Here is a 19,762-nt window from a genome sequence, read left to right as displayed (position 1 = left end):
ATAAAATGCAAAGGAGACCCTTGGACAGAGACAGGCACTTGAGAACTCCATGTGAAGAGTGGAAGTGTGCAGCCACAGCCAAGGAACTTCCAGAAGCTAGGGTGGAAGCCTGGAATGGAGCCTTAGCACTTCAGAGGGGGGCCGTCCCTGTTGACACCTTGATCTAAGGCTTCTAGCCTCCACGACTGTGAGACATTCAATTTCTGCGGTTTAAGGGTACTCACTTCACAGTACTTTGGCACTTTGTTAGTTTGTTAGAGCAGCCCTGGCAAACCAATACACCCTCTTACCACATGTAGGATTTCAACCACCATTAGAAGCCTATTGTTTTCTAGGAAGATTTCCAAAGTGTGTACCTCCAAACACTGGTCCCTGGAGAAGCTCCATAGAGAAGTGCATTATGACCACATACCTGGAGCCCTATGACATATTGTAGAAAATTTTCCCAGGAGTCCTGCAGCCACGAAGCCAGAATTCCTCCCATATTTGACCAAAGAACATTTTTCATTTGAACATGCCTCGAGGCTTTTGTTCTGGAGATATGCAGCTCTAGTGAAATGAACTGCAGCCTTTCACATTTAATTTATTTGATTAAAAAAAAAAACCCTCCTATTACAAAGCAGATGATGTCACAAATATGTTTTAAATTACATTGCTTTAAGGATTTGGAAAAAATTAACACTCTTTATAATAGCTTGTAATGCTTTTGCATTTCCCCAAACACATCTTGCTAATTGCTTTGTTAAGAGACATCTTAACAAACACGATTTCAAATGCAGCGTGCTGTGTTCTAAAGCTCAGAATTACATTTTTGGATCTCTAAAAACACAATGACTTTTACTCAAAGAGTGACTTGTCTCAATATATCTCTGTAAATAAATTGGATAATTGAAATAATTTAGGATGAGCATATTAACCTAAGAATTGCAGTTCTCCAAAATTGTTTTTTTTTCACATAAAGCACTGCTTTAAAATAAGCATATTGTTGGGAGGAAGTCAAGTGTCAAGTTTTCCTTTCTGCAGGGTAGCACCAACCTCTTGCTAGTTTTTGCCCAACATGATTCTCATTAACATCAAGTGTTTTTTTCCTCCCCCTTGGGAATGTTTGCTTTTATTTTCAACAAGAGGAAGTTTTCCCTAATTGGCATCTTAGAAGTCATTTAGTTCTGCTGAGACCTAATTGGTGATAATTTTATTTTTACATTCATTTTGCACAGTTACATTTTCTTTCTTATTCTCATTGTTTTTGTTTGGTTGTTTTATATGTATGTAAGATATCTGTTACATTCTGCCTGCTTGAACTTATTGCTAATTTGCTCCATTAAGGCAACTGAAGGGACCACTCTGTAAATATTTCTTCAGCCATAAAGAAGCAACTTTAGGACAGAATAAACAGGCAACCATGACCACAGAGACACTGAGAATGCAGAGCAATAATAATCAGTCCTTATATCAATCATGGTTTACTACTTTAGGACATAAGCTATTGCATTGTGTCACGATAGCACTTTGTGAGAAATACTCATGCTGGAAATATTAGGAGACACCCACAGCCTTGATAGCTTCCCTGATAGCTCAGTTGGTAAAGAGTCCACCTGCAATGCAGGAGACCCTGGTTCGATTCCTGGGTTGGGAAGATCCCCTGGAGAAGGAATAGGCTACTCACTCCAGTATTCTTGGGCTTCCCTTGAGGCTAGCTGATAAAGAATCTGCCTGCAATGCGGGAGACCTAGGTTTGATCCCTGGGTTGGCAAGATCCCCTGTAGAAGGGAAAAGCTACCCACGCCAGTATTCTGACCTAGAGAATTCCATGGACTGTATAGTCCATGGAGTCACAAAGAGTTGGACACGACTGAGTGACTTTCACTTTCATAGCCTTGACTACTTTGTACTTCACATGAAGGGTTTGGCCCGTGAAGGTCAGCAGAGTTGGGTTTACTAGAGGAAAATGACTATTCATCACCCCATTCTTTTCTAGATGAGTAAAGTAGCTTTAAAAGAAGTCTGGCATTGCCTCACACATAGTGAAAGAAATCCAACAAGGACAGAAGATAATTTCCAACTCTCTGCATGACCCTCTGGGTCTCATGTGTATAAATGTGGATGTTTCAAGGCCAATAAAAACAAATATATAAAACCCTTGGCCTTTTACCCGTTAGTCCTATTGACAATTGTTAGGGGAGAAAGAGCATTGCAAACAAAGGTTGTGGTAAACTTTTATCACGAAAAGTTTTGACTAAGGTCTAGTATTTTCTTAACCAAACATCTTTAGACTGTTTAGTCTATTCCTTCCTAATCATTGGGCTTCCCTGATGGCTCAGATGGTAAAGAATCCGCCTGCAATGCAGGAGACCTGGGTTCAATCCCTGCATCAGGCAGATCCCCTGGAGAAGGGAATGGCTACCCACTCTGGTATTCTTGCCTGGAGAAGTCCATGGACAGGGAGCCTGGTGGGCTGCAGTCAATGGGGTTGCAAAGAGTTGGATATGACTGAGCAACTAACACTTTCACTTTCCTAATCATTAGTTTTGCCCACAGTGGGGTTGCTTTTCCCCTGAATCTAGACATCCCACAAGGGATGCAGAGTGTAAGAGGTGTGACTGAGCATTTATCATTTTGCCCTTTTAGCATAGGGGTGATTTTAGCAACAGTCTGTGCCACTTGGGGGTTTAATTTTTTGTGTTGTGAGTTCCCTAAGTCAATTATGTTCTTTGACGGCTTTGCTACTGTGGAAAAATTTTAGACTGCAATTGTTCCTAACTCGGCTGGCCAGGGACTTGGCAGCATTGGAAGGTCAACCTTCTCAACCTCCACCTAATCCCAAGTAGTTTCCAGAGATCCTCCCATTGAGTTGCCAAACATTCAGGACTGTCCTTGATGGAGTGAGAAAGCAAGAACCTCATGTTGCCCTTGGAGTCATGTCGCCATCTTTGTTGAGAGGAGCGAATGCATCATTTTCTTCACCCTTCCAACCGAACTCCCTTCAAAGAAATATGTGTCCTTTGTTACAATGCCAGGCGGATTACCTAGCTTTTATTTTGTAGATGGCAGTGAGTGATCTGGATGGATTTTTATAAGAGATGTATGTTGAGGTATGTGTGTGTCGTTGTGTCTCTGTGTGTGAGTATTTGTAGGGAATGATGGAGGGAGGGAGAGAGCAGGAGAGAGGATGATAAAGAGAAAGTGGAAGATGCAGTAGGGAGTAGACACTGGGTGAAAGAACAGGGGTCTATAAAGGAGGTATTTGGGAAGCTTGACTCTGATTTATTTCCCTTCTCTATTTCCTCAAAACAAATTAGTGTAGATATCTGTGCTTATTTAATGTTCCTTGGTTTTTCATTTTGGAAATTAAAGCAATTGTCAATTGTACCCTTTACATAGACCCACTTGTTTCCATGATTTTGCCAAATGTGGCCCTCTCTCTCCATTCACACATATTACTTGGTGAATTATTTGAATGTACAACTCCAAATACTTTACCATGTAACTTCTAAGAATAATGATTATCCTGGGTAAACATTATTACACATAAGAAAATTAGCAGTAATTAAAAAATGTCAAATCATATACATTTCATAACCAAATTTCTTCAATGGTCCCCCAGTTTTCTTTTATTAGTAGTGGTTTTTAAAAGCCAAGATCCAATCAAGATTCATGTTGTGAATTTCCATTTGTATATCTCTACAGTATCTTTCCACCTAAAACTGTCTCCTGACCTCAGCAACTTTTTTTTTTTTTTTGACATTAACTTTTTGAGACATTCAGGGAAGTTATCATGTATAATGTCTCACATTCTAGGCTTATCTGATCATTTATTTATGATTAGATTAAGGTTAAACCTTCTTGGCAAGAATTCTAGATGATGCTATATAATTTTTATGCTATTGCATAATGACCAGATGTTCAACTGTCTCTTGGGTAAGTTGTTGAATGCTAGATTTCTCCTTTCTCAGTTCAGTTCAGTTCATTTCAGTCGCTCAGTCGTGTCCGACTCTTTGCGACCCCATGAATTGTAGCACGCCAGGCCTCCATGTCCATCACCAACTCTTTCTAGATATAAGCAATTTATCAAGTGGTGCCTTGAGTCCTGGTAGCTCAGTGTTAAAGAATCTGCCTGCCAGTTTAGGGGACGTGGGTTCAATCCCTGCTTCAGGAAGATCCCCAGCAGAAGGAAATGGCAACCCACTCCAGTATTCTTACCTGGGAAATCCCATGGACAGAGGAGCCTGGCTGGCTACAGTCCATGAGGTCGCAAAACGGTCAGACACAACTGAACGAGTAAACAACAACATTCTTGAGTTCATGTTACAATTCTGTCTTCAACAAACTTTCATTAGTTTTATATCCTTGCTGAGTCAATTATTGTATCATAGGTTATAAAAATCCATCTTTAAAAAGTTATTTCAATCTTTCTACATACATTAGAGCCCTCTCTCTCCCTCAGTCTCTCAACTATTGTATTTATTTATGGCCTCCCTAAATTAGTACTTCCCTGGTGGCTCAGATGGTAAAGCGTCTGTCTACAATGTGGGAGACTCGGGTTCTATCCCTGGGTTGGGAAGATTCCCCTGGAGAAGGAAATGGCAATCCACTCCAGTACTATTGCCTGGAAAATCCCATGGACAGAGGAGCCTGGTAGGCTACAGTCCATGGGGTTGCCAAGAGTTGGACACAACTGAGTGACTTCACTTTCTTCTAAGTTAGTATCTAAACCTTTATTATTTTTGTCGTTCAAATTATACAAAATATTTCCAGTTAGAGTCTTCAAAATCAACACTTTGTTATTGTGGTAAAAAACACAAAACATAAAATTTACCATCTTAAACTTTTTAAGTGTAGAGTGTAGTAGTGTTAACTATATCCATATTATTGTGCAACAGATTGCTAGAACCTTTTCATCTGGCAAAACCGAAACTACACCCATTGAAGAGCTCCTATTTTTCTCTTATTCCTAGCCCCTAGCAACCACCATTTGACTTTCTATTTTTAAAAGTTTGACTACTTAGATACTTCTTTTAAGTGGAATCATGCAGGATTTGTGTTTTTGTGGCTAGTTTATTTTACTCAGCAGAATATCCTCAAGGCTTACCCACGTTTAGCATTTGATAGGATTTTCTTTCTTTCTTTTTCTTTTTTTGAGGCTGAAAAACATTCCACTGTATGTTTATAACACAGTTCCTTTATCCATTCATCCTTTAGAGGACATCTAGGTCACTGGTACCTCTTGGCTTCTGTGAATAATGGTTCTTGTGAACATGCTTGTACAAATATTTCTTTGAGATCCTCTTCTCAGTTCTTCCAAGATACATACCAAGAAGAAGACTTGCTGGATCATATGGTAATTCTGTTTTCAATTTTTTGAGGAATCACCATACTATTTCCCATAGCGGCTGCACAATTTTACCACCAACAGTATGACCATTCCCACTAGCAGTGCACAAGGGTTCTCTACATCCTCACCAACGCAATTTTTGTTTTTGATAGTGGCCATCCTGGTGGGTGTAAGGTGTCCTCTCATTGCTTTGATTTGCATTGCTGTGATAATTAGTGATGTTGAGCATCTTGTTGCATGCTTGCTGTCCATGTGTATAGTCCTTTGGAGAAATGTCTGTTCAAGTCCTTTGCTCATTTTAAAACTGGGTTATTTTGTTGTCGTTGTTGAGTTTTAGTTCTTTTTAGAGTCTAAATATTAACCCCTTATTGGATATATGTTTTACAAAAATTTTCCCCCCATTCCATAGATTGCTATTTCACTCCTTTGATTGTTTTCTTGCTACAGAGAAGTTTTTAAGTTAGGTGGAGTCCCATTTGTCTATTTTTGTGTTTGCTGCCTATACTTTTGGTTCCAAGAAATCACTGCAAGATCCAGTGTTATGAAGCTTCTCATCTATGTTTTATTCTAGGCTTTTAGTAGTTTCAGATCTTAAAATTAGATATTTAATCCATTTTAAGTTACTTTTTGAGTTGTATGATGCAAAATAAGTGTCTACCTTCCTTTTTTTTGCATGTAGATATACAGTTTTCTTAACATCATTTGTTGAAGAGATGGTCCTCCCCCACTGTGTAGTCTTGGAACCCTTGTTGAAAATTATTTGGTCATAAGCTAAAGGTTTACTTCTGAGCTTTTTATTCTGTTCCATTGGCCTAAGTATGCATGCTAGGTCATTTCAGTCATGCCCAACTCTTTGTGACCCTATGGACTGTAGCCTGTCCAGTTCCTCTGTCTGTTGGTTTCTTCAGCAAGAATACTGGAATGGGTTGCATGTCCTTCTCCAGGGAGTTTTCCTGGCCCAGGGATGGAACCCTGGTCTCTTATGTCTCCTGCATTAGCAAGTGGGTTCTTTACCACTAGTGCCGTATGGGAAACCCTCTGCATCTGGCTTTATGCCGGTACTATGCTGTTTTGATTACTGTTGTTTTATAATATGCTTTGAAATAAGGAAGAATGAGACCCCTAGCTTTGTTTTTATTTCTCAAGATTGTTTTGGCTATTTGGAGTCCTTTGAGATTCCATATGTATTTTGGAAATTTTTTCTATTTTTGAAAAAAATGCCATTAGGATTTTGATGATGGTTGCATTGAATCTGTATTATGTGTCAAGTAGTATGGACATTTTAACATATTAAGTCTTCCAAATCCATGAACATGAGCTGTCATTCCATTTATTTATATCTTTTTAAAAAATAAATGTTTTTTAGGTTTCAGTGTACAAGTCCTCTGTTTCCTTGGTTAAGCTTATTCCTAAGAATTTTGTTCACTTTGATGCTATTGCAAATGAGATAATTTTCAATCCCATAATTTCTTTTTTGAATTATTCATTGTTGGCGGATATAAATACCTTGGTTTTTTTGTACACTGATATTTTATATCATATCTTTGCTTAATTGACTTGCTAGTTATAGCAATTTTTGATGTGAGTTTTCTACATGTAAGATCACGTCTTATGTGAACAGAAATAATTTTCCTTCTGTTTTCCAAACTGAATACCTTTTATTTTTCAAATAATAAATGTTTTCCAAATAATAAAAAATATTTTTTTAAAAATAAAAATAGTTTTCAAAAATAAGCACTTTTCAAGAAAGAAACAGTATTACAAATTGAATACCATTTATTTTTCTTGCCTAATTGCTCTGGCTAAGACTTCTGGTACTGTGTTAAACAGAAGTGGTAAGAGTGGGCATCCTTGCCTTTTTCCTGTTTTTAGAGGAATAGCTTTCAGTTTTTCATTGTTGACTATTATGTCCACTGTGAGCTTTTCATATATAGCCTTTATTATATTAAGGTAATTTCTTCCCATTCCTAGTCTGTTGAATGTTTCCATAGATTGTTGAGTTTTCTCAGAGGCTTTTTCTGTGTGGGTGGAGATGATCATGTGGTTTTTGTACTTCATTTTTAAGTACATCGTACTACATTGATTTACAGGTGTGGGTTTCTTTGTATTCTAGGAATACATCCACTTGGTTATGGTGTGTGATTTCTTTAATGAGCTGCTGAATTTAGCTTCATAGTATTTTCTCTTCTTGTATTATTAGACTTTTGTATCAAGATAATGCTGGCTTCACTAAATGAGTCTGGAAGTGTTTCTTCCTCTACAGTATTTTGGAAAAGTTTGAGAAGGATTGCCTTTAATTATGTTTTTTAATATTTGGTAGAGTTCACAAGTGGAGCCATGTGATACTGGGCTTTTCTTTGTGGGGAGATTTTTGATTACTGCCTCAACATGTGTATTACTTTTAGATCTGTACAGATTTTGAATTTTATTCTTTATGATTCAGTTTTGATAGGTTGTGTGTTTCTAGGAATTTATCCATTTCTTCTAGGTTATTCAGTTTTTTATTGCGTAATTATTTATAGTAATCTCTTATGATCTTTTTTATTTCTGTGGCATCAATTGTGATATCTCCTCTTGTTTCTGAAATTTGTTACTTGAGTCTTTTTTTCCTTAGTCTCATAAGGCTTTGTCAATATTGCTGAGTGTTTCAAAATGCCAGCTCAAATATCAATGCTCTTTCAGTTAAGTTTGTTTGTGTGTGTATTTTGAATCAACATCCTGGGGGAAGACTCAGTGGCATATAGTAGTTTCCATTACATTAAGATCATGTTTTAAAACATTCTTTCTAGTTTTTGGGAAGCAAACTATATGAATGAAACATAATATCATAAGAGAAAGACATTAATGCAGATGTTGAAAAGTAAGCAAATGGCCAATACCAAGGTGATGCTTAATAAAGAGTATGTTCAGGCTAATAATAGTATACCATCTGGAACCTCAGAGAACTGTGCTATTTTGTAAGCAGTTTTGTTGAACATTTTGTCTGTGCTTTCTCAATCTCATCTCAGTCTGCCTCTTCTTATCTTATGGAAACTGGCTTTACTGGGCCCTAAGTCATCATATTCACAGATTGCCATTTTCTTTCCAAAGTTCTTGCCATCAACAACACTTGTAACCACTTATGTTTATTTCCTTGTGATTCTTATGTGCAGGGGGTGAACTGTGTTACCTCTACAGAGTCCTAAAATGACTTCATCTATGAAAGACAAAGCTTTGTAGTCCATTCATGGGATCTTACTTCCCAGGTTTTTTTCTAGTCTCTTGTGTATTTAATTTGCCCTTTAGTCACCTCATGACACCCCACTCCAGTACTCTTGCCTGGAAAATCCCATGGACGGGCGAGCCTGGTAGGCTGAAGTCCATAGGGTCACTGAGAGTCAGACACAACTGAAAGAGTTCACTTTCATGCATTGGAGAAGGAAATGGCAACCCACTCCAGTGTTCTTGCCTGGAAAATCCCAGGAATGGGGGAGCCTGGTGGGCTGCCATCTATGGGGTCGCACAGAGTCGGACACGACTGAAGCTACTTAGCAGCAGCAGAAGCAGCTCCGCTTGTAGCCTTTTCCCAGCACAAATCCTGTTCTCATTCTATTCCAAGTGTTTATCCTTGGAATAGATTTGGAAGTTCTGGAGGACTAACCTGGGGCCATATGGTATGGAGCCTTGAAAAACTTGGTAAGGAATTAGGATTTTTTTGTTCTATTTTTTTTCATATCCTAATACCAACAGACTCTAACATGTAGGAAGGAACAAGGTCCATATTATATTAGTTTTCTTGTTATAAGGAGCAGAACAGTAGAATACAGATAGAACTGTTTCTATTAAAATTAATTCTTTTGTGTGTGTGTGCAATACATGACATGTGAGACCTTAGTTCCCTGACCGGGGATTGATCCTGCCAGATAGAACTCTTCAAAATGAAAAACAGTCTGGAAATCTTTGGAAAGAAATGACCATGTTTTATCACATTTCAGTTGGGTTATATTTGGACAGCATAGAAAGGTAATTAATGTTCTTAAATAGGACAAGATGAATATGTTAAAGTAAAATCCCTGCTTGTAGTGAAGAATTTTAAAATCCTTTAATCCTTGGTTCAAATTGTGAGTGTAAGTATGTGTGTATGTGTAAAAGAGGGAGAGAAATATAGCTGAGTTATTGCTTCTCTGTGAACCATTAAAGGCAACATTATGTAGAATTTAAATGCTTGTTGCAAATAGTCACTTTCATTTTTGCCAGGATTATAAAGAAAACAAGACAGCAATAAACCAATAGTAGTAATGATTTTAAAAAATTAATAACAAACATCATGGTAAATTCATGTATCATGTTGTGCTTAACAAAAATGTTTCTGATGTCAGTTGTGTTTCTAATCTCTGATAAGATCATTAACCCCTAGAAGGCAGGACCAATGGCTTTTAAATTGTAAAATACTGCATATTTATAATGAATTATTTATCTTCTGTAGCAATGTCTTATATGCAATATGTGGCAAACAAATGTTTTACTTATGATTAAGTGCCTTGTGTATTCTTAGTATTTTATAATTTTTTTAATTTAATGACAAGATCTTATGGGATGATATTCTTTTTTTTGGTCAGTGAACAATCAGGTTTACACTGAATTTTGTGTCTACATTTAACACACATATACCCACCAACATATATTGTGGTACCTGATATGTTTATATATTTTCTGAGTTCTTATTCTTGAAAATATCTCAAATTGCACAAAAAAAAAACTAGAAGAAAAGGCAACAGAGAAAGAAGGAGAGAACAGTAGGAAGATCATCTGCCCGCTCAGCCCCTCTGACACTATCACAGCAGAAAAATTGGAGCACCAACTGCTTCCCCTAGGAAGCAGATGGAAGATAACCTTCCTCCTCGGATGGGAGAATGGACCCTGCTTCCAAGTATTTGGGGTGTGGATCCACTCTCCACTTGATCACTGAAACTGCTGTAGTAAAGCAATTATTACTGAAATTTTTAGATTACCCTTTTCCTTAGTTTATTGGCTAGGGGAAATAGACTTTTCTTGGAACTTATTTTATCTGTGTGTTGCCTGTTCAGGGTTGGAAGCTTCTAGACCACTTCTTTGAGATGGTGAGAAAACTCAGGAACCCACTCACTTCTCTCTTTATCTTCAAGTTGTGGGGTCTCTTGAAATAGATTCAAGGGATTAGATCTGATAGAGTGCCTGAAGAACTATGGACAGAGGTTCATGACATTGTACAGGAGAAAGAGATCAAGACCATCCCCAAGAAAAAGAAATGCAAAAAAGCAAAATAGCTGTCTGAGGAGGCCTTACAAATAGCTGTGAAAAGAAGAAAGCGAAAAGCAAAAGAAGAAAGGAAAGATATATCCATTTCAATGCGGAGTTCCAAAGAATAGCAAGAAGAGGCAAGAAAGCCTTCCTCAGTGATCAGTGTAAAGAAATAGAGGAAAACAATAGAATGGGAAAGACTGGAGATCTCTTCAGGAAAATTAGAGATACCAAGGGAACATTTCATGCAAAGATGGGCACAATAAAGGACAGAAATGGTATGGACTAAGAGGTGGCAAGAATACACAGAAGAACTATACAAAAAAGATCTTCATGACCCAGATAATCACAATGGTGTGATCACTCACCTAGAGCCAGACATCCTGGATTTCAAAGTCAAATGTGTCTTAGGAAGCATCACTGCAAACAAAGCTAGTGGAGGTGATGGAATTCCAGTTGAGCTATTTCAAATCTTAAAAGATGTTGCTGTGAAAGTGCTGCACTCAATATGCCAGCAAATTTGGAAAACTCAGCAGTGGCCACAGGACTGGAAAAGGTCAGTTTTCATCCCAATTCCAAAGAAAGGCAATGCCAAAGAATGCTCAAACTACCGCACAATTGAACTCATCTCACATGCTAGTAAAGTAATGCTCAAAATTCTCCAAGCCAGGTTTCAATAGGACATGAACCAGATGTTCAAACTGGATTTAGAAAAGGCAGAGGAACCAGAGATCAAATTGCCAACATCTGCTGGATCATGGAAAAAGCAAGAGAGCTCCAGAAAAACATTTATACTTCTTTGTTGACTATGTCAAAGCCTTTGACTGTGTGGATCACAATAAAATGTGGAAAATTCTGAAAGACATGGGAATACCAGACCACCTGAATGCCTCTTGAGAAACTTGTATGCAGGTCAGGAAGCAACAGTTAGAACTGGACATGGAACAACAGATGGGTTCCAAATTTGGAAAGGAGTACATCAAGGCTGTTTATTGTGACCCTGCTTATTTAACTTCTGTGCAGAGTACATCATGAGAAGTGCTAGGCTGGATGAAGCAAAATCTGGAATCAAGATTGTCGGGAGAAATATCAATAACCTCAGATATGCAGATAACAATACCCTTATGGCAGAAAGAAAAGAAGAACTAAAGAGCCTCTTGATGAAAGTGAAAGAGGAGAGTGAAAAAGTTGACCTAAAGCTCACATTCGGAAAACTAAGATCATGGCATCTGGTCCCATCACTTCATGGGAAATAGATGGGGAAACAGTGGAAACAGTGACAGACTTTATATTTTTGGGCTCCTAAATTACTGCAGATGGTGACTGCAGCCTTGAAATTAAAAGATGCTTACTCCTTGGAAGAATTGTTATGACCAACCTAGACAGCATATTGAAAAGCAGAGACATTACTTTGCCAACAAAGGTCCATCTAGTCAAAGCTATGGTTTTACCAGTAGTCATGTATGGATGTGAGAATTGGATTATAAAGAAAGCTGAGCACAGAAGAATTGATGCTTTTAAATTGTGGTATTGGAGCAGACTCTTGAGAGTCCCTTGGACTGCAAGGAGATCCAACCAGTTCATCCTAAAGGATATCAGTCCTGAGTGTTCACTGGAAGGACTGATGTTGAAGCTGAAACTCTAATACTTTGACCACCTGATGTAAAGAACTGACTCATTTGAAAAGACCTTGATGCTGGGAAAGATTGAAGGCGGGAGAAGGGGATGACAGAGGATGAGGTGGTTGGATGACATCACTAACTCAATAGACGTGAGTTTGAGTAAACTCTGGGAGTTGGTGATGGACAGGGAGGCCTGGCATGCTGCAGTCCATGGGGTCGCAAAGAGTTGGACATGACTGAGCGACTGAAATAAACTGAACTGAACTGAACTCTGGGGTCCCTAGGCTGTCAGATTTCTTTTGTTTTCCTTTTAAGTTCTTCCTATACTTGTTTGTTGAGCTATATCCAGGGATTCTAGTTGTGAGAAGGAGGACCTTGAAGAAAAGAGGCTACTCCCTCTTGATAGAATTGGAAATTGTCCAAGTACTAAGCTTTCGATCATTGCAGGAAGTGAAAGCCTGTCTCATTCTCTCTTCTGTGCTTCGTGTTGGGGAAGGTGTTCCCAAATCATGCTGATGCATTGATGTTTTCATGAGAAACTTTGCCATTGGGTTACTTCCAGCGGCTGCTTTCTCCAGGACACAGGAATGCTGTCAAGGAAGGAGGTGACTATGTTGGAAACAAGCATAGCACACAACACTATACTTAGTTCTACTCCCGTCCCCTCTGGTTCTTTCTCATCTTGGAGTAAACTCTTTCAGTAGGCTTCTCAGCTCTTAAGCAGTAAGACTTCCATCTGCATGGTCCAACATTTCTCAATCTCCACACTATTGACATTTTCGACTAGATAATTCCTCTTTAGATTATTCTCCTAAGCACTGTATGGTATTTAGCAATAACCCTAGTTTCTACCCACTATATGCAAGTAATAATCCCCATACTGTCTGCCTTTGTAACAGTGAAAAGTCTCCAGATACTGAAAAATGTCCCCTGCGGAGTACAATTGCTGAGTATGAATTGACTAGACATGCCCAACATGTCTGAATACCATTGGATTTCAAGAGATGATCTTCGTGGAATGAATTCTGCAAATAACATAAGCTCACTCTCACCTTAGAATATACATTCTTACTAATGTGGGTAAAGGTGGGAGGGATCACTTAGAAAAGCCTATCTACACTTTTGTAGAAAAGAGTCCTCCACAAACACTGTTGTGGTTTGACCAAGTTGTTTATAAAAATAATTCAATGAATTCAGTTCTTACTCTGCAGAACAGGAGGAATGGTTTTGGTCATGTTATAAGTTGATACTCAAGAGCACATCCGTAGATGATCCTCTGAGAAAGTGAAAATTTTCCTTAGGAAGTCTATGCAGTCTATGAAGAAACAAGAAATTGTTTCTTCCTTTAAGGGCAGACCAAGTTGAAGCAGAAATCTGAAAAAAATAGGAAGATTTTATTCCCTTTATTATTTCTGTTGAGTTCCTATCTCTATGCCCTAGTGTACTTACCAGCTGAAAGAGATTTGGGTCCAGTATTGTTACTTGATTTCTAGAAGCCCCAGATGCCTCCCTAATCTTTCCAACATTTGCTATTTTCTTTGGAAATTAAATATTTTTTTAACATTTGGGAAACTTTTTATGTAATTTCATTTTATCCTCCAAAGAATTCTATAGGCATTCCAAAACATAATATTCTCAGTTGATGTGCCAAAAATAAAAAAAAAAATGCCTAAATTGAATATAAAACCATAAAACATAACTTATTCTGAAATGACATGCTTAAGTTGACTTTTTAAATAAACCACAACATATTAAAGCATGATTTGCACGCTATAGCCTGAAATAAAACACAGACACCACCTGAACCTAAACCTCCATTCCCTGTGTTAGCAGTTACGACAACATTTTGTCCAGAATAGAATATGGCCTTGAGTTGTCATTTGAGAGGTGCCTTGGGCCAGGCTGGACCAGTGGACAGCACACTCTGGAAATCTAGGGCCACTCATGAGATAGGGCAGGGACTTAGGCACCCACCTAGCAAGATCTAAGTGAACAGTACTGCAGTTTGATGGGGTGGTGGTTTAGTTGCTAAGTCATGTCCAACTCTTGCGACCCTGTGGACTATAGCCTGCCAAGCTCCTCTGTCCGTAGGATTCTCCAGGCAAGAATACTGGAGTGGATTGCCATTTCCTTCTCCAGGGGTACAGCAGTTTAGCAGGGCAAATAACAACTACAGAGCATATGACAATGCTATTATGGAACAACCCCAGCAGCAGGCTCTCTGACGTTTCTAAGTAGGCAAAGCAGCAGAAAATGGTTCCGAGGCTCTTGGAGTCAGGCAAACAAGTAAAAGTCCCTCTAGGTGTGGTCACATAGCAATTGTAAGGTGCATGAACTGGGCTCTAGTTCCTAGTAGGATTAAAAGATGGCAAGATCTTGGAGATATGGAGTAATAGGAAGGTTGTAGGGCAAGAAGACTTTCTTAGAAGCCGCACACATAGCCCACAGGATGGAAACTAAGTGGGATGTAATTCCAAAAGCAAGGCAGAACCTTCATTTTAAAACCTATGTGGTCAAAGGAAGCCTATAGCTGACTCACGTGAGTTATTGAACTAGGATTTCTTAAATTCCTTATATTCAAGACAGGATTGATGTCAGACACTTGACCAGTACTTAGCAAGGGTTACCCCTAACCATGGAGGGAAGATTCTATAAGATCTGTCAATGTAAAATTGCACTGAACAAGTTAAACAGGCAAGGGAGATGTTATTGAAGACTACTGGAAAAGGAGAGAGAGTGTAAATTCAACTCCACTGAAACAAAAAGCAGAGTTGTTTTTTTTTTTAATCAAGAACAAATATTTCTTTTTTATTTAAAGAAGACAATATATGTGTAACTAAAAATTAAGCAATGTGGCAGGTAGCTTAAATTTTAAGTTTGTTCATAGGCATTCAGTTCAGTTCAGTCACTCAGTCGTGTCCGACTCTTTGTGACCCCATGAATCGCAGCACGCCAGGCCTCCCTGTCCATCACCAACTCCCAGAGTTCACTCAGATTCACGTCCATCGAGTCAGTGATGCCATCCAGCTTGAACATCAGGAAGTTCACGGTTCACATATTGTTGAAGCCTAGCTTGGAGAATTTTGAGCATCACTTTACTAGCGTGTGAGATGAGTGCAATTGTTCGGTAGTTTGAGCATTCTTTGGCATTGCCTTTCTTTGGGATTGGAATGAAAACAGACCTTTTCCAGTCCTGTGGCCACTGCTGAGTTTTCCAAATTTGCTGGCATACTGAGTGCAGCACTTTTACAGAATCATCTTTTAGGATTTGAAATAGCTCAACTGGAATGTCATCACCTCCACTAGCTTTGTTCATAGTGATGCTTTCTAAGGCCCACTTGACTTCACATTCCAGGATGTCTGGCTCTAGGTGAGTGACCACACCATTGTGATTATCTTGGTCATGAAGATCTTTTTTGTACAGTTCTTCTGTGTATTCTTGCCACCTCTTCTTAATATCTTCTGCTTCTGTTAGGTCCATCCCATTTCTGTCCTTTATTGAGCCCATCTTTGCATGAAATGTTCCCTTGGTATCTCTATTTTCTTGAAGAGATCTCTAGTCTTCCCCATTCTGTTGTTTTCTTCTATTTCTTTGCATCATAGGCATTAGAAACTGTTAAATATCTTATGGGAAAACTTAATTGACTAAATTGTATTATTTGGTCAATTAAATAACTGACAAAATCTGTATTATTATTTTTATCATGCAATTAGTAAAATATTTCCTAGCTACGTCACAGCTTACACCAAATTTACACACATAAATTTTGAAAGGGATTACACAAAACTTTTTCTATATATTGTATCCAATATGCTGTAAAAATTTCTGGTATTTCCAAAATCATTCTAGTCATATTTAAATGAACCAGTAGCAGTAATTTATGGTATTTAAAAGGCAGGAGAGTTTTTTTTTTTAATATTTATTTCTTTGTGTCTGTTCTTATTTGCAGCATGAAGAACCTTTGTTGTATCACGCAGGATCTTTCCTTGTGGTACAGGGACTCTCTAGTTCTGGCACACAAACTCTCTAGTTGCTCCATGGCCTGTGGCATCTTAATTCCTCAACCAGGAATTGAACCCACCTCCCCTGCATTGCAAGGTAGATTCTTAACCACTGCCCACCAGCGAAGTCCTGGGCAGGAGAGTTTCTAAGCACTGGTGTGAGCAACTGAGAAAGTACCAGAGGATGTTGAAGAGGGTAGTCTATGTGATCAGGCCATCTGTGTTTGCTAATTGGTGCTTTGGAAATTAGACTACTTCTCTCTCACAGAAACTAGAAGACAGGAGCCTTATCTTTATTCTTTCGTAAACTTTGTAGTTTTAGAGCACCTTAAAATTGAGAGGACATTCCAGGATTTCCCAAATACTCCTTGCCCCTATACATGCATAGCTTCCACCATTTTCACCATCCCCCACCAGACTGGGACATTTATTAAATGATGAAATTTCATTGATGAAGCATAATCATTTCAAGTCCATGGTTTATATTATAGTTCACCTTTGGTATATATTCTATGGATCTGGATAAGTATCTAATGACATGATTCTACCATTATAATTTCAAAGGAAGTATTTTCACTGTCCTTAAAATCCTCTGTGCCCGACCTAATTCATTACTCTTCCTTCCCCAAAGCCTGGCAACTGCTGATCTTTTTACTGTTGTCATGGTCTGCTTTTTTCTAGAATGTCCGAAAATTGGAATCATACAGTATGGAGCCTTTTCAGGTAATATTCATTTAATGTTCCTCCATGTCTTTTCATAGCTTGATATCTCATTTCTTTGTAGTGCTAATATTCCCATTGTCTGGTTGTACCACAGTTTATTATCCATTCATCTGTTAAAGAACATCTTGGTTGCTTCCAAGTTTGGACAGTTATGAGTAAAATTGCTATAAACATCCTTGTGCAGATTTTTGTGTGGATATAGGTTTTCAGTTCTTTTGGGTAAATGCCAAAGAGTATGACTGTTGTATTTTATGGCAAGAGTATATTAAGTTTTGTAAGAAACTGTGAAACTGTCTTCCAGTATGGCTGTACTATTTTCCATTCCTAAGAGCAATGTACGAGAGTTACTGTTGTTCTACTTATTTACCAGCATTTGGTGTTGTCAGTGTTTTGGATATCAGCCATTCTCACTGGGGTGTAGTGGTATATTATTGTTTCAATTTGCATGTCCCTGATGAAAGTTATGACCAACCTAGACAGCATATTAAAAAGCAGAGACATTACTTTGCCAACAAAGGTTCGTCTAGTCAAGGCTATGGTTTTTCCAGTGGTCATGTATGGATGTGAGAGTTGGTAATAAAGAAAGCTGAGCACTGAAGAATTGATGCTTTTGAACTGTGGTGTTGGAGAAGACTCTTGAGAGTCCCTCGGACTGCAAGGAGATCCAACCAGTCCATCCTAAAGGAGATCAGTCCTGGGTGTTCATTGGAAGGATTGATGTTAAAGCTGAAACTCTAATACTCTGGCCACCTGATGTGAAGAGCTGACTCATTTGGAAAGACCCTGATGCTGGGAAAGATTGAGGGCAGGAGGAGAAGGGGACGACAGAGGATGAGATGGTTGGATGGCATCACTGACTTGATGGACATGGGTTTGGGTAGACTCTGGGAGTTGGTGATGGACAGGGAGGCCTGGTGTGCTGCGGTTCATGGGGTCGCAAAGAGTCAGACACGACTGAGTGATTGAACTGAACTGATGATATATAATATGGAGAATCTTTTCGCATGCTTATTTTCCATTTGTATATCTTCTTTGGTGAAATGAAGAACTCTTAAAACTCAACAATATGACAACAATCTGATTTTAAGTCTTCATAATTTTTGAATAGGAGTCCTTTATCAGATGTATGCTTTGCATATGTTTTCTCCCAGTCTGTTGATTGTGTTCTAATGTACATTTCCCTGATGATTAGTGATGTTGAGTATCTTTTTTTGTGTCTGTTGGCCATCTCTATGTCTTACTTAAAAAAAAAATGTCTATTCAGATCCTCTGATCTGAATTTGGTTTTTTAATTATAAATCAGACTTCAATAAGTTTTTTAAAAAATTTTTATTTTTACTTTATGTTGCTTTACAATACTGTATTTTTTTTTTTGCCATACATTGACATGAATCAGCCACGGGTGTACATGAGTTCCCAATCCTGAACCCCCTCCCACCTTCCACCCCATATCATCTCTCTGGATCATCCCTGTGCACCAGCCCCAAGCATGCTGTATCCTGCATCGGACATAGACTGGCGATTCATTTCTTACATGATAGTATACATGTTTCAATGCCATTCTCCCAAATCATCCTACCCTCTCCCTCTCCCACAGAATCTAAAAGTCTGTTCTAAACATCTGTGTCTCTTTTACTGTCTTGCATACGGGGTTATCATTAGCATCTTTCTAAATTCCATATATATGTGTTAGTATACTATATTGATGTTTTTCTTTCTGGCTTACTTCACTCTGTATAATAGGCTCCAGTTTCACCCACCTCATTAGAACTGATTCAAATGCCTTCTTTTTAATGGCTGAGTAATACTCCATTGTGTACATGTACCACAGCTTTCTTATCCATTCATCTGCTGATGGACATCTAGGTTGTTTCCATGTCCTGGCTATTATAAACAGTGCTGCGATGAACATTGGGGTACACGTGTCTCTTTCAATTCTGGTTTCCTTGGTGTGTATGCCCAGCAGTGGCAGTGAATTTTTAATTAAAGTTTTTGAATTAAATTGTTTGTGTTTTGCTATTGATATTTTAAACCTTTCAACTTCAAAAAGCATTGTTTTGTCATCCAATTATGGTGGAAATTTGTGGACATATACACATTTGATTACTTTTTAAAAATAGTAGAGGCAGTCTCTCATTCACTTACTCATCATATACACTGATTATTTATAAACACTTATAAGATCTGCCTTTATCCAAGCAATCTGCTATCAACATATGGGGATGTGTTTTAGGATTATCCAGGATGTTTGGAGAAAGCATGACTTTTTTTCAGCCTAGAGTTCTGAAAAAGGAGACTGTGACTTCAACTGGAAAAAAAAATTATTGTGCTAACATAAATATGTGTCTCATTATAAGCCTATTGTAGATATTCAGTGATGATTGCTCACAGGAGTGCCATGCCACGAATGCACATAATAACATGGATTTCAAATGAGAAAATCTAATTACACCTAAGGCATAATGGCTAAAATAGTACTGACACATGTAGTTCTTTATCCAACATTGCTATCGCATTTCATGGGACAAATGAACAGAAAAATGCTGCCAACATTAAGAAAGATTTCCTACAAGTGTTCTAGGATAAATTGTTTACACATTTTAATTTTCCTTTTCCACAGTTGTTTAAACAGAAATAAAGTGGGGGGAAAGAAAAAACCTTTACAATAATCACAAGTCAAGTCTAATTTATGTTGTGGTGTCACTAAGTTTGGCAAAAATATCATAACCAGATCCAGTTGTCATTTTCCAAATATGCTATTCTTAATGATGCCCTGAACTGTAAATAATAGAAAAGCATATCATTTCTAAAAATATTTCATTAT

Source organism: Ovis aries, chromosome 10 (assembly GCF_016772045.2).
Source record: "Ovis aries strain OAR_USU_Benz2616 breed Rambouillet chromosome 10, ARS-UI_Ramb_v3.0, whole genome shotgun sequence".
Classification (NCBI taxonomy): Eukaryota; Metazoa; Chordata; class Mammalia; order Artiodactyla; family Bovidae; genus Ovis; species Ovis aries.
The sequence above is the reverse complement of the archived record's forward strand: the minus strand, read 5'-3'. Positions refer to the sequence as shown.